The sequence below is a fragment of the Panthera uncia genome, chromosome F2 (assembly GCF_023721935.1).
Source record: "Panthera uncia isolate 11264 chromosome F2, Puncia_PCG_1.0, whole genome shotgun sequence".
In the NCBI taxonomy this organism is placed as follows: domain Eukaryota; kingdom Metazoa; phylum Chordata; class Mammalia; order Carnivora; family Felidae; genus Panthera; species Panthera uncia.
The window spans coordinates 17,872,404-17,887,696 of record NC_064812.1 but is presented as its reverse complement, the minus strand read 5'-3'; positions in this window follow the sequence as shown (position 1 = coordinate 17,887,696).

Sequence of the window (15,293 nt, the reverse complement as noted above, 5' to 3'; positions counted from 1 at the left end):
ATAATTCTTTTTATATGCTGTTGAATTCGATTTGCTAGTATCTTATTAAGAATTTTTGCATCCATATTCATCAGGGATATTGGCCTGTAGTTCTCTTTTTTTACTGGGTCTCTGTCTGGTTTAGGAATCAAAGTAATACTGGCTTCATAGAATGAGTCTGGAAGTTTTCCTTCCCTTTCTATTTCTTGGAATAGCTTGAGAAGGATAGGTATTATCTCTGCTTTAAATGTCTGGTAGAACTCCCCTGGGAAGCCATCTGGTCCTGGACTCTTATTTGTTGGGAGATTTTTGATAACCGATTCAATTTCTTCGCTGGTTATGGGTCTGTTCAAGCTTTCTATTTCCTCCTGATTGAGTTTTGGAAGAGTGTGGGTGTTTAGAAATTTGTCCATTTCTTCCAGGTTGTCCAATTTGCTGGCATATAATTTTTCATAGTATTCCCTGATAATTGTTTGTATCTCTGAGGGATTGGTTGTAATCATTCCATTTTCATTCATGATTTTATCTATTTGGGTCATCTCCCTTTTCTTTTTGAGAAGCCTGGCTAGAGGTTTGTCAATTTTGTTTATTTTTTCAAAAAACCAACTCTTGGTTTCGTTGATCTGCTCTACAGTTTTTTTAGATTCTATATTGTTTATTTCTGCTCTGATCTTTATTATTTCTCTTCTTCTGCTGGGTTTAGGCTGCCTTTGCTGTTCTGCTTCTATTTCCTTTAGGTGTGCTGTTAGATTTTGTATTTGGGATTTTTCTTGTTTCTTGAGACAGGCCTGGATTGCAATGTATTTTCCTCTCAGGACTGCCTTCGCTGCATCCCAAAGCGTTTGGATTGTTGTATTTTCATTTTCGTTTGTTTCCATGTATATTTTAATTTCTTCTCTAATTGCCTGGTTGACCCACTCATTCGTTAGTAGGGTGTTCTTTAACCTCCATGCTTTTGGAGGTTTTCCAGACTTTTTCCTGTGGTTGATTTCAAGCTTCATAGCATTGTGGTCTGAAAGTATGCATGGTATAATTTCAATTCTTGTAAACTTATGAAGGGCTGTTTTGTGACCCAGTATATGATCTATCTTGGAGAAGGTTCCATGTGCACTCGAGAAGAAAGTATATTCTGTTGCTTTGGGATGCAGAGTTCTAAATATATCTGTCAAGTCCATCTGATCCAATGTATCATTCAGGGCCCTTGTTTCTTTATTGACCGTGTGTCTAGATGATCTATCCATTTCTGTAAGTGGGGTGTTAAAGTCCCCTGCAATGACCACATTCTTATCAATAAGGTTGCTTATGTTTATGAGTAATTGTTTTATATATCTGGGGGCTCGGGTATTTGGCGCATAGACATTTATAATAGTTAGCTCTTCCTGGTGGATAGACCCTGTGATTATTATATAATGCCCTTCTTCATCTCTTGTTACAGCCTTTAATTTAAAGTCTAGTTTGTCTGATATAAGTATGGCTACTCCAGCTTTCTTTTGGCTTCCAGGAGCATGATAAATAGTTCTCCATCCCCTCACTCTCAATCTAAAGGTGTCCTCAGATCTAAAATGAGTCTCTTGTAGACAGCAAATAGATGGGTCTTGTTTTTTTATCCATTCTGATACCCTATGTCTTTTAGTTGGCGCATTTAATCCATTTACATTCAGTGTTATTATAGAAAGATATGGGTTTAGAGTCATTGTGATGTCTGTATGTTTTATGCTTGTAGTGATGTCTCTGGTACTTTGTCTCACAGGATCCCCCTTAGGATCTCTTGTAGAGCTGGTTTCGTGGTGACAAATTCCTTCAGTTTTTGTTTGTTTGGGAAGACCTTTATCTCTCCTTCTATTCTAAATGACAGACTTGCTGGATAAAGGATTCTCGGCTGCATATTTTTTCTGTTTAGCACACTGTAGATATCGTGCCAAGCCTTTCTGGCCTGCCAAGTTTCAAAGGAGAGATCAGTCACGAGTCTTATAGGTCTCCCTTTATATGTGAGGGCACGTTTATCCCTTGCTGCTTTCAGAATTTTCTCTTTATCCTTGTATTTTGCCAGTTTCACTATGATATGTCGTGCAGAAGATCGATTCAAGTTACGTCTGAAGGGAGTTCTCTGTGCCTCTTGGATTTCAATGCCTTTTTCCTTCCCCAGTTCAGGGAAGTTCTCAGCTATAATTTGTTCAAGTACCCCTTCAGCACCTTTCCCTCTCTCTTCCTCCTCTGGGATACCAATTATGCGTATATTATTTTTTTTTAGTGTATCACTTAGTTCTCTAATTTTCCCCTCATACTCCTGGATTTTTTTATCTCTCTTTCTTTCTGCTTCCTCTTTCTCCATAACTTTATCTTCTAGTTCACCTATTCTCTCCTCTGCCTCTTCAAGCCGAGCCATCGTGGATTCCATTTTGTTTTGCATTTCGTTTAAAGCGTTTTTCAACTCCTCGTGACTGTTCCTTAGTCCCTCGATCTTTGTGGCAAGAGATTCTCTGCTGTCCTGTATACTGTTTTCAAGCCCAGCGATTAATTTTATGACTATTATTCTAAATTCACTTTCTGTTATATTATTTAAATCCTTTTTGATCAGTTCATTAGCTGTTGTTATTTCCTGGAGATTCTTCTGAGGGGAATTCTTCCGTTTGGTCATTTTGGAGAGTCCCTTGCGTGGTGAGGACCTGCAGTGCACTTCCCCTGTGCTGTGGTGTATAACTGGAGTTAGTGGGCGGGGCCGCAGTCCGACCCGATGTCTGCCCCCAGCCCACTGCTGGGGCCACGGTCAGACTGGTGTGTGCCTTCTCTTCCCCTCTCCTAGGGGCGGGATTCACTGTGGGGTGGCGTGTTCCGTCTGGGCTACTTGCACACTGCCAGGCTTGTGTTGCTGGGGATCTGGCGTATTAGCTGGGGTGGGTAGGCAAGGTGCACGGGGGGTGGAGGGGCAGGCTTAGCTCGCTTCTCCTTAGGTGATCCACTCCAGGAGGAGCCCTGTGGCAGCGGGAGGGAGTCAGATCCGCTGCCGGAGGTTTGGCTCCGCAGAAGCACAGAGTTGGGTGTTTGCGCAGAGCGAGCAAGTTCCCTGGCAGGAACTGGTTCCCTTTGGGATTTTGGCTGGGGGATGGGCGGGGGAGATGGCGCTGATGAGCGCCTTTGTTCCCCGCCAAGCTGAGCTCTGCCGTCCGGGGGCTCAGCAACTCTCCCTCCCTTTGTCCTCCAGCCTTCCCGCTTTCCGAGCAGAGCTGTTAACTTATGACCTCCCAGACGCTAAGTCGCGCTTGCTGTCGGAACACAGTCCGTCCGGCCTCCGCTTTTGCCAGCCAGACTCGGGGGCTCTGCTTGGCCGGCGAGCCGCCCCTCCGCCCCGGCTCCCTCCCGCCAGTCCGTGGAGCGCGCACCGCCTCGCCGCCCGTCCTACCCTCTTCCGTGGGCCTCTAGTCTGCGCTTGACTCCGGAGACTCCCTTCTGCTAATCCTCTGGCGGTTTTCTGGGTTCTTTAGGCAGGTGTAGGTGGAATCTAAGTGATCGGCAGGTCGCGTTGTGAGCCCCGCGTCCTCCTATGCCGCCATCTTCCGGAACCTGTTTTGTTTTTGTTCTTTATAAAATGTGACTTTATTTTGCCTTCATTTTATTTATTTATTTTTAGTTATTTATTTTTTAATTTAAATCCTAGTTAGTTAATGTATAGTGTAATAATGATTTCAGGAATAGAATTTGGTGATTCATCACTTACATATAGCACCCAGTGTTCATCCCAACAAATGCCCTCCTTAATGCCCCTTGCCCATCCCCCCACCCAACACCCCTTCAGCAACCCTGTTTGTTCTTTGTATTTAAGAATCTCTAATGGTTTGTCTCCCTCTCTGTTTTTATATTATTTTTGTTTCCCTTCCCTTATGTTCATCTGTTTTGTATCTTAAATTACACATATGGGTGAAATCATATGATACTTGTCTTTCTTTGATGGATTTATTTCACTTAGCATAATATAGTCTAGGTCCACCCATTTTGTTGCAAATGGCAAGATTTCATTCTTTTTGATTGCTGAGTAATATTCCATTGTATGTATGTGTGTGTATATATATATATATATATATATATACACACCACATCTTCTTTATCCATTCATCAGTCAATGGACATGTGGGCTCTTTCCATACTTGGGCTATTGTTGACAGCACTGCTATAAACATTGGGGGCACAGTCCCGTATCCTTTGGATAAATACCCAGTAGTGCAATTGCAGGGTAATAGGGCAGTTCTGTTTTTAATTTTTTGTGAAACCTCCACACTGTTTTCCAGAGTGGCTCTACCAGTTTGTGTTCCCACCAGCAGTGTAAGAGGGTTCCTCTTTCTCCGCATCCTCTCCAACATCTGTTGTTGCCTGAGTTGTTCATTTTGGCTATTCTGACTGGTATGAGGTGGTATCTCATTGTGGTTCTGATTTATATCTCCCTGATGATGAGTGGCGTTAAGCATCTTTCCATGGGTCTGTTAGTCATCTTGATGTCTTCTGTGGAAAAGTGTCTAACCATGTCTTTTGCTCATTCTTCACTGGATTATTTGTTTTTTTGGGTGTTGAGTTTGATAAGTTCTTTACAGATTTTGGATACTAACACTTTATCTGATATATCATTTACAAATATCTGAGAAAGAGAGAATCTTTTTTTTTCATTTTTTTTAAATTTTTTGTTTTTTTAAATATGAAATTTATTGTCAAATTGGTTTCCATACAACACCCAGTGCTCATCCCAACAGGTGCCCTCCTCAATATCCATCATCCACCCTTCCCTCCCTCCCACCCCCCATCAACCCTCAGTTTGTTCTCAGTTTTTTAAGAGCCGAAAGAGAGAATCTTAAGCAGGCTCCATGCTCAGTGTGGAGCCTGACGTGGAGCTTGATCCCACCATCCTGTTATCATGACCTGGGCCAAAATTAAGAGTCAGATGCTCAATCAACTGAGCCAGCCAGATATCCTTATCTTTCTTCTTGAAAAGGAGAGTCTACTCTTTTATATACCACTGTCTAACTTTTTCCCATCCAGCTTCAGTCCCTTACACTCAACAGAAATGACCTGATCAAGTTACTGTGTATCTTCCTAATCTTTTTTGTATCTGTTCTCATCTTACTTGACATCTCAGAAGCAACTGTTATAGACAGATGCTCCCTCTACTCCCTCTGTTTTCTTTTTAATTTTTGTTTATGTTTTTATTAACACACTGCCTTATTTTTTTTTTTTTCAGTGAATACATTCTGGTTTTTCTCCAAACTTACTGGACAGTCCATCTCAGTTTCCTTTCCCAGATCCTTCTCTATTCAAATTCCTAGTGATGAAGCATTCCAGAGCTGGTGGTAGACATTCATTCTGTCTTCATTTATATCTAGCTATCCTCATTTTGTCCTATGACACCATGGTTCATGAAAGACATTTGGTGCACACTCAATGATAGTTCTCTTTCCCACTTCCCTTAATACACATGTAGCTTGACTGATAAAAGCCTCAGAAATTTTGCTTACCAAAGAACTGAGGTGCCTCTAGGATGAGTAAATTGAGGATTGCTGAAAGAAACCACATGGTTGTATGGGTTGGGAATAAATCTCAATATTCTGAGTTCTTGATTATTGAGCCTTGATTATTCTATCCCATTTTCTCATGAAAATAGACCTGGGATATTGGTCAGATTTTGCAGTCTCCAGTTGAAAGTAGGGACACCGTAACTGATTATGCAACAAGACTAATGAATCTTTATAAGTTTTGTGATAGGAAAGAAGGTGAAAAGTTGGAAGGCTCCTAAGAGAGGGTTGAAAAATTCAGAAATAAACACCGAATTGGCCTAAAATAACTTGGTAACATATTGTAATTTAAATGGTTGAAATATATATCCAGATCAGAACAAAAATGCCTAGAGTCTTTCGTAAAATCCTAAGCATTCAGGAAGGGTTGAGGATTCTCTAAATAGCTAGAAAAGTCAAAGGGTATAAGAAAATTCTAGAGTTACCTAGTGAGTTATATGGAGCAAACGGATATAGGACTTTCTAACAGAAAAAGTTTATCCACCCAAGATTTACAGGTTATATTGAGACATTCTCCTTCTGGGATGTATAGGATACAAGGATTTCAGGGTCCAGAAGTTGCTGTAGTTTTCTTGGTGAAAAATAAGTAATAAGTGAAACATACTTCTTTTTCTTTTAATAAAATTTCCTTCTGATGCATTATGACTAGTGGGCATTCAAGTGGACAGACTTTCCCAGGTTGCTTGTGTTAGAGCCCAGGCAAATGAGCCATGTTATCACCATGATGTAAAAAAACAAAACAAAAACAAAAAATGAAGGCCTTTGTGCCAAGGACAGCTCTCTCTCTCTTTTTTTTAAAAATATAATTTATTATCAAATTGGTTTCCATTCAACACCCAGTGCTCATCCCAACAAGTACCCTCCTCAATGCCCATCACCCACTTTCCCCTCCCCCCAACCCCCATCAACCCTCAGTTTGTTCTCAGTATTTAAGAGTCTCTTATGGTTTGCCTATCTCCCTCTCTGTAACTTTTTTTCCCTTCCCCTCCCCCATGGTCTTCTGTTAAGTTTCTCAAGATCCACATATGAGTGAAAACATATGGTTTCTGTCTTTCTCTGACTTATTTCACTTAACATAATATCTTCCAGTTCCATCCACATTGCTGCAAATGGCCAGATTTCATCCTTTCTCATTGCTAAGTAGTATTCCATTGTATATAAAAACCACATCTGCTTTATCCATTCATCGGTTGATGGACATTTAGGCTCTTTCCATAAGTTGGCTATTGTTGAAAGTGCTGCTATAAACATTGGGGTACACGTGCCCCTATACATCAGTACTCCTGTATCCCTTGGGTAAATTCCTAGCAGTGCTATAGCTGGGTCATAGGGTAGATCTATTTTTAATTTTTTGAGGAACCTCCATACTGTTTTCCAGAGTGGCTGCACCAGTTTGCATTCCCACCAATAGTGCAAGAGGGTTCCCGTTTCTCCACAACCTCACCAGCATCTGTAGTCTCCTGATTTGTTCATTTTAGCCACCTAACCAGCGTAAGGACACCTCAAATACCATGGGGGCTGAGATGTGGTTTGGACCACACAGATAAAGGGAAATGAGACACGTGAGTGTCAAAGGAAGTCCAAGTATCAACAGAACTTCCATCTATAATTTTAAACATGGAACCTACAGTTCAGTTAGTTTATGGGACTCTCATCTTTGCTTTCTTTGCTTGCCAACCTCATTCTTTCCTACTGCAGACAGATTTGTCCTTGTGGCAGGATACATGGCTACTGGCGTCCTCATTTTAGCATCCCTCGTAAAAATCCAGAACATAATTTCACCAGTATCTATATTAATCTCAGAGAAGGAGAATTACCAGCCCAGAATAAGTCAGTTCTACTTGCTTTGGAACCATTGCTGTTGCCAAGTATATCTAATACTATAATTGGGCTAAGCCTGGGACATGAACACAGAGAAGAAAATGGATGTGAAGCTTGCTGGGAAGATTAAAACAGGAATTGCCAACCACCACAGACTACTATATTCTACATAACCCCAAGAATTCTGACTGAAAAACAGGTCAGAAACTAAAAAGAACAAGACTTCAGCACGATGCTGTGTTACATGTCTTTTTTGTAAAAATAGTCAAAACTGTATTAAGACGTTGAAATAAGTGACTTTGTAGTGAGTTGTTTATATCTAAAGGTGTTCAAACAGAAGCCAGAATACAAGTTCGTAGTAACATTAGAAGAATATTTTTCAGTTGTGTTTCATTGAGCCTAGTGAGATATGGAGAAGGCACTCAGGGTTTGCACAAGACAGTAGAAAGGGAGAACCTGTCTCTCACTGAGATTCAACTAGGGCATTTCTACTTGATCTATTTCACACGTTAGCCTTCCATATAAAGTTTTAGAAGCGGTTTCATCAACTAAAGATAAAAAGTTGAAATCTACTGTGATAACTGTGCCAGATATTCCTTAAATAGCAGATAAGATAGCCTTTAGGCTCTGAGATTTCCTATAATGCTACACATAAAAAGAGATCAAGAAAGATCATCAAAGTTCATTTTAATGACAAAGTGCTATGATTTTACAAGCCTTTTGAAAGTAAGGTGCTTCAGCCCCAGGGTGCTGGAAAATACAACACAAGTTTCAGAGTCTGGCTAGGATTGAAAGATCAACAAACGAACCTTCTGGAGCCTTCCCATGTTGGGTTCCCATGAAGCTAGCCTAAGCATGTTCCCTTAATAAGTGGTGTCTGGTGTTTCTTTCACATGTTCTGGCCCCACATTCCACTGGGTCCAACCCAAGTCAAGTTATTAAATTTAAACTATTATTTTTAAGAAAGCATGGGAGAGAAGGCATGCTATTCTCATGTATTTCCAAAACATGATTTGTTATCATCGCATCTAGGGAAGTCTGCAGAACAGCGCCTTAGGTTATGTGTTTTGTAGATGAAGACACTGAGTTAATAGGCTTGACTGAAATTTCACAGGCAGTTCGATCTCTGACAATTTAGTTTATTGACAGCTTTTATGGTTGAAGAAAGTCTGGATTTTAGAGGTAGAGAAAGAAATATGACATGGAAAGGGAAGATGAGTCAGTGAGCAGGTAGATCTGGGAGTGCTGAAATTTCATATTCTCAGGGATGGCAGCAAAAGGAGACCAGTTCCATTCATTGGTTCCACTAACACTTATCAAGTGTCTTCTCTGTATCAGACATTCAGTTAGATGCTGGGATACAAACATAAGATGGGCTTCTGTTTCCAGAAAATCATCTAGTGGGGGAGAGATGCTAAACATAAAAATAAATGGTGATATACATGTTCAAGCCTTTTGTGGGGAGGTCCTGGGACATAAAAGACAATTTCTATAATCAGAGAGCTTGAAATATATACAAACATATGTATTTGTGCTGGTAAATGTCTTAATATTTCTTTAAAAAACACTTTTAATGTTTATTTTTTGAGAGAGAGAGCATGAGCAGGGGAGGGGCAGAGAGAGAGGGGGACACAAAATCTGAAGCAGGCTCCAGGCTCTGAGCTGTCAGCACAGAGCCTGACACAGGGCTCAAACCCACTAATGGTGAGATCATGACCTGAGCTGAAGTCAGATGCTCAATGGACTGAGCCACCCAGACGCCCCATAAATGTCTAAAGGCAAGGCATAAACTTCTAAAGGCAAGCGGTGGTAATGTGAAACAATAGTACTACAAATAGAATGTTCTGTGAGCATAAAGGACAGACTTTTTTCTCCTGGAAGGTCTGTGGAAAAGCCTCAGAAGCAGCAGAAGTGGTAATTAACATGGAGGGGGGAACAGGATTTTGCTGCATCATTTAAGAATGATTCTAGGGGTGCCTGGGTGGCTCAGTCTATTGAGCGTCAACTCTTGATACTGGCTCAAGTCATGATCTCAAGATCTTGAGATCAAGTTTTGAGCCAGGCTCTGTGCCGACAGTGTGGAGCCTGCGTGGGATTCTCTCTCTCCCTCTCTCTCTGCCCCTCCCCTCCCCACTTGTGCTCTCTCTCTGAAAATAAACAAACATTAAAAAAAGAACAACTAGAACTTTTGACTTCCCTCGTTAAAATATCATCACTTAATGATGATCTTAGGCTAAAGTTCAAAGCCTTTCAAAAGCCTACAAGTGTCTGCATTGCCTGCCATCCATTCCTTTTCCTTATAGCCCTCCCTTAGTTACTCATAGTTTTAATAAAAATGGCATCTGCCCTTTTCTGCCACAAACCTATGTAGGAGCTGCTCTCTACCTTCGGGATAGCCAACAACACATAGTCAGTTTTGAGTCTCAGATACAATGCCCCTGCCTTATGGACGATTTCTGAGTCTCCCTCTCTCCTTTAGCTCATGTGTCCTGTTACCCACTGTCTCTCACAGGAGACCCCAATTTTTCCCATTAGCACTTACAACTGTAAGCAGTTTGTTGTGAGTCTGTCTGTCTCCCTTCAAAAATATAAGGTGACAGGGACCCTGTCTGCTTGTTTACTGCCAAATCCCCAGTGCTCAGCCTCTTAATCCATTAATACCTGATGGCAGAATGGAGGAACGAGTGCAAAAGTAGGAATTTGTTCGAGTCTCAAAATGAGCAGTGGAGATTCTGAAACAATTTTACAGTTCCCTTCCATTTCAATGTTTCCTTTAAAAGAAAGTGTTTTGCATGCATAGTTATTTTGCATAGAGTGTTTAGGGGACGTTAAGGTGTCAAATCTAAAACAGTCATTTTGCTCTTTCTTACATTAGCAGGACAAGCAGGTAAAACAAAGAACTAAACGTATCCTTTAGGAGCATAGCTATGACTAGTACACATTTTATTTTTAAATTATTTTCATTCCTAGAAATCTCCTCTCCCCTACTCCTGCAGTGGTTTGACCAGTGGTATCATCTTTCCTTATGGATTCTGCTCATGCTTGTCTCATCAAATCAATCAGCTGGAGGTCTAAGCTGCTTGAAAACTTTTTACCAGACCTCCTCTTACTTCTCCACATCAAGGAAGAGGTGTGTCGCTGCAGGAGTGGTGCTGGAGGTCGTGTGGGTGTGGAAGCAGGGGGAGGCATTGCAAGTACAGTAGGTTCTTTGAAAGTTCTAAAGGCTTTTAGGGAAACCTGAGTCTCAGGCCCTCAGCTCAAGGTCCTCGGGCAGTTTGCATGGCTGTAGGTCAAACCAAGGAAATACAGAATTCTCCAGGCAGAACATCAAGAGGGTTTTGAGTTTCACATGAACACTTGAGAACCATCTCCCTCAGCACATGTGGATTTCCACACACTTCAGTTCAACACCGTCAGAGGCAAACTGAAATATTTTCTCTATTAACCTCTTCCTCTTCCCCTCTTATGATCTGACATTTCCTTCCCAGGTTGATTTTCTCCTATAGGCTTAGCATTGGGATTCTGAATTTCCAGCGTTGACTCTCGGGACGCACTTTTGCTTTGCTTCAGCTTTGTTTCAGAGCTGTCTCCTGTTTCCCCAACTACGGGGTGCTTCTTCAGGCCACGTGCCGTCCTCTGCCCCTTCACTGTATTTACAGCTTCCTCGGTTCGCTTCCTGTGTCTATAATCTCATTCACCCTTGCAGAGAGTGCCTGAGAGCTGAGCCTCCATTTCCGGAGTTGGGAGTATGGTTTCGATTAGAAAGCTCTGTTTTCCCCCTGGGCTTCACATACTGGCTTCCAGTATCCTTGTCCACTTTTCATTACTGTCTTCCTCTGGCCACAGTTTGCCTTGTTAAAGCATAATGATCTCATCTTCTCTTTAATGACTTGACCTCATTTCTTCCCCTGAACCGTATTACATGATGGGTGACATTATTTACGTTCTCCCTTTCGCCCCTGTGACATGCTTCAGGCTGTCCATTTTCCCCTGTGCTGGGTGAGAAAGCACAGGCCGCACGTTAGCACATCCTAAGTTAAGTCTTTCTTTCAAAATGACCCCTTTCAGGGTTCTACAGAAGCCCTCAAAACCTACATCTATGGAAATCATGAAGGATATCAACCAGGTAGGAAAACCTTGGGTTTGGAATCAAATTCCTATTTTTGGCTTAGAAAGGAAAACAAACTGTGGAGTCTTCTCCTCAGTAAAAGCAGGAGGAAGGGACTGAGGGGGTAGAGTAGGGTGACAGGGAGAAAAGTCTTGAGATAAGAGTCTTGCTTTTGTAATCCCATCTTGGGTCTTGCTTGAGTGACTTCTTCAGTCCTAAAGTTCATGTTTTGTCTTGTTTTTCATTAAAAAACAATGGATCTGATCATATTCCTCCTGTTTGCCACAGAATTAACCAAATAAGTCCAGGGTACTTAAAAATGTTTGGAATCAGGTGAGCCTGGGGTGGCTTAATTGGTTAAGCATCAGGCTACTGGTTGCAGCTCAAGTCATGATCTCATAGTTCATGAGTTTGTGCCCCACATCAGGCTCTGTGCTGACTGTGCGAAGCCTGCTTGGGATTCTCTCTCTCTCTCTCTCTCTCTCGCTCTCGCTCTCGCTCTCGCTCTCCCCTGCCCCATTCCGCCCCTGCTAGTGCTGTCTCTGTCTCTCTCAAAATAAATAAATAAACTTAAAAAAATGTTTGGAATCAGCAAGACAGTAGAGGTAGAGTTTAAGAGCATGGGCTTCTGAGACATACTTGATTACTAGAGTTTAGGTCTTGACCTTGAGTGAATTATTCAACATCTATAAACCTCCATTTCTTTATCTAGAAAATGGGATGACAAAAGTTTTCACTTCAGAGATTTCTTAGGAGGGATAAAAGACATTAATTATTCTGTATAATTATTTCATGTGCTTAGTAAACATTGGGTGTTATTACTATTAACAATATCCGGTATCTTTACAACTTCTCAAGCAGTCTAAGAGAATGGAATTACATGGGATTACATTTGTTTATACATGTTTACTTCTCTCAGTCTGACTTTAGATTCCTTAGAACAGATACCGTGCCTTAACTTTTTTCCTTAGCACCAACCACAAGGCCTGAGACACAGAAACTCAATAAGGATGTATGAACTTTAACAGGAGAGTGGTGACAACATCAGTGTTTCTGCATTTGAGCCTCTTCCTGCACAATCGCTGGGCAATATCAAGTCCCCTGTTTCATTTGCCAGAGTCCAAACATAGCTCATCTGTTATGCCCTGTGTCTCGGGATTAATCTTCCCTTTCTACTCTTAGGAGATTCTGCTGGTTACTTTTCTTCCCCTCCTTATTTTTTCTATAAAGTCCAATAAAAATTCTAACAACAAAAGTAATACACAGTCTCTCTAAAGTTCCAATTCAGGGCACCTGGGTGGCTCAGTCGCTTAAGCGGACGACTTCGGCTCAGGTCATGATCTCGCAGTTTGTGAGTTCGAGCCCCGCGTCGGGCTCTGTGCTGACAGCTCGGAGCCTGGAGCCTGTTTCGGATTCTGTGTCTCCTTCTCTCTGACCCTCCCCCATTCATGCTCTCTGTCTCAAAAATAAATAAACCTTAAAAAAAAATTTAAAGTTCCAATTCAAATGTAAAAAAAAAGTTAAAAATGAAAGTTACTACATCTTTTCTTCCTATTGGCAAATAATGTTGATAATCTGGCATGTACTTTTCCTACTTTTTCTTTGTAGAAACTTTTACATACATATTATATACAGTTTGTTGCTTTGTTTTAAAAATATTATACTATACATATTATTCTTGCCTTTTCCACCTGTATTGATAAATAATTTAATGAAACTACATAATTTGAAGAATATCCTGTACATCTGGGCATTAGGGTTACTGTCTTTTGAGTTCCACACTTCAAATAAGTATTTGATTATTGCCATCTTTTGATTCAGCAACTTTAAATATTAACTACCTCCAACTAAAAAAAGATGAGGTTTTAATTCCTCTCCTTTCTTTCCTGCCATTTTACCAATATGTGCACTTCATTTATTTATTTTAAAGTTTATTTATTTATTTTGAGAGAGAGAGAGAGAGAGAAAGAGAGAATCCCAAATAGGCTCAGCACCATCAGTATGGACCCTGATGGGCAGCTCACACTCACAAACCATGAGATCATGACCTGAGCCAAAGCAGGACGCTTAACTGACTGAGCCACCCATGTGCCCCAGTATATGCACTTTAAAGTATTGGTTAAATTTATATTCCATAACTTTGTTACTCTGACTATATAAACATTTGTTTTTCACTGCTGAACCAAGTGGTTCCTAGGATAACATTTTCCCCCTCCTTGAACTGTTTCTCAAACTCCTTCTCCAATATTTATTATTGCATAATTTTCTCATTGTGTGAGCATTTGGCTAGATCTTCCAACATCTAAAATAAGCTCTAAACAGTGTCTCTCAATAGAAGTTGTCACAAAGTGCAAACCAGCTACATAATCTACCGGTTCCTTTTTTTTCCTGGAGGTATCTTCTGGAGTTCCCCTTAATCTGTTCCAAACTGGATTTGGTTTTGTCTATGCCTGCCATACTGCTGTTGTTTTCGGAATTCCCTCGAGTGTTTTAGGAAGAGCTTTCACTTTTAATCTGTTTTGGGTTGCCTGTAGAAACAGGCTCACGTGTTATTTTTTCTTTCTTTCTTGATTTATTCACTTATATATTGAGACATTTTCTTTGAGTAGATTCTTGAGAAAGAGTCAAATACGGTTATATTTTTGATATTTCACTCTTCTGAAAATATTTTTTCTTCTATCTTTACTCTTAGTTGCTAGTTTGGGTGGGTCTAGAATTCTAGGTGGAGATTTATTTTTAATCAGAACTTTGAAAGTATCTGTTCATCACCTTTCAGCTTCTGTTATCCTTCACATGATGCTGTTCTTATACAATATTCTTTGTTTGTTAATTCGTCAGACACTTTGCATGTGATAAGGTTGTATTTATTTCCTTTCTGGAAGCTTTTGGAATCTCTTCTTTACCTTGTTTTTTAAAGTTCCCAATTAGTTGTCTCAGCCTGTCCTTTTAAAATTTTTATTTTGTTTTGCCTTATTCCCTAAGGTTTGAGTGGTTTCTGTGGGGGCAATCAGCTCCTTTCTCATTGGTATCCTACTCTGTTTCCACTTTCTCTGCTCTGAGTTATTCCCCATTCACGCTTCCAAATTCTGCTGAATCCTACTTAGGGATTCCATTTCATTAACAACTAAAGATGCTTTCTGTTTTCTTTGTAGGCTTAGTGGAGAAAAGGGCAAGAACATTTTTGGTAACTTTAGCTCTATTTTAACTGGTTGAGGTAAGGCAGGGTCATCAGTTTGAAAGTTTTTTATTAGATCTTGATGGCTTTCATTACTTAATTTTATAACCGATGTTACAATTTTTTTCTTCTTTTGTAATTTTTTTAATTGGTTGATTTCCTGACTCCTCTCTCATGTCAACTTTGGTGGAAAATAAGAAAGTAAATAAATAAATAAATAGCATAAAGTTCATGAGTAATATATTATGACCATGAAGAAATAAAAAAAATAACTTGAAATAAAACTAATTTTTTTCCATATTTCGTGACACTTAAGTTCATTAAGACTTTTTCTTATTGCAGGATTTTCACTGTTTTTTTCACATTAATATTACAAATAAATTAATGGCATAAGATATTTTATAAAGTAAGAAAATACACAATCAAAACAGTGAAAGTAAAAGGCATAGGCTTAAAAAGTATAAAACTAGAAATAACAACTCCTCCCCCACACACCTATGGACAACAATGTTTTTATAATATATATCCCATTGTAGTCACATATATTAATTTTCATATGCATTTTGTTTGGGGCTTCTGTTGTATAAGTAATGATTCAGTGGATTTTACATTTTAATTGTTATTAAGAAAAAAATTTCAGTGAAAAAAGGCTGAA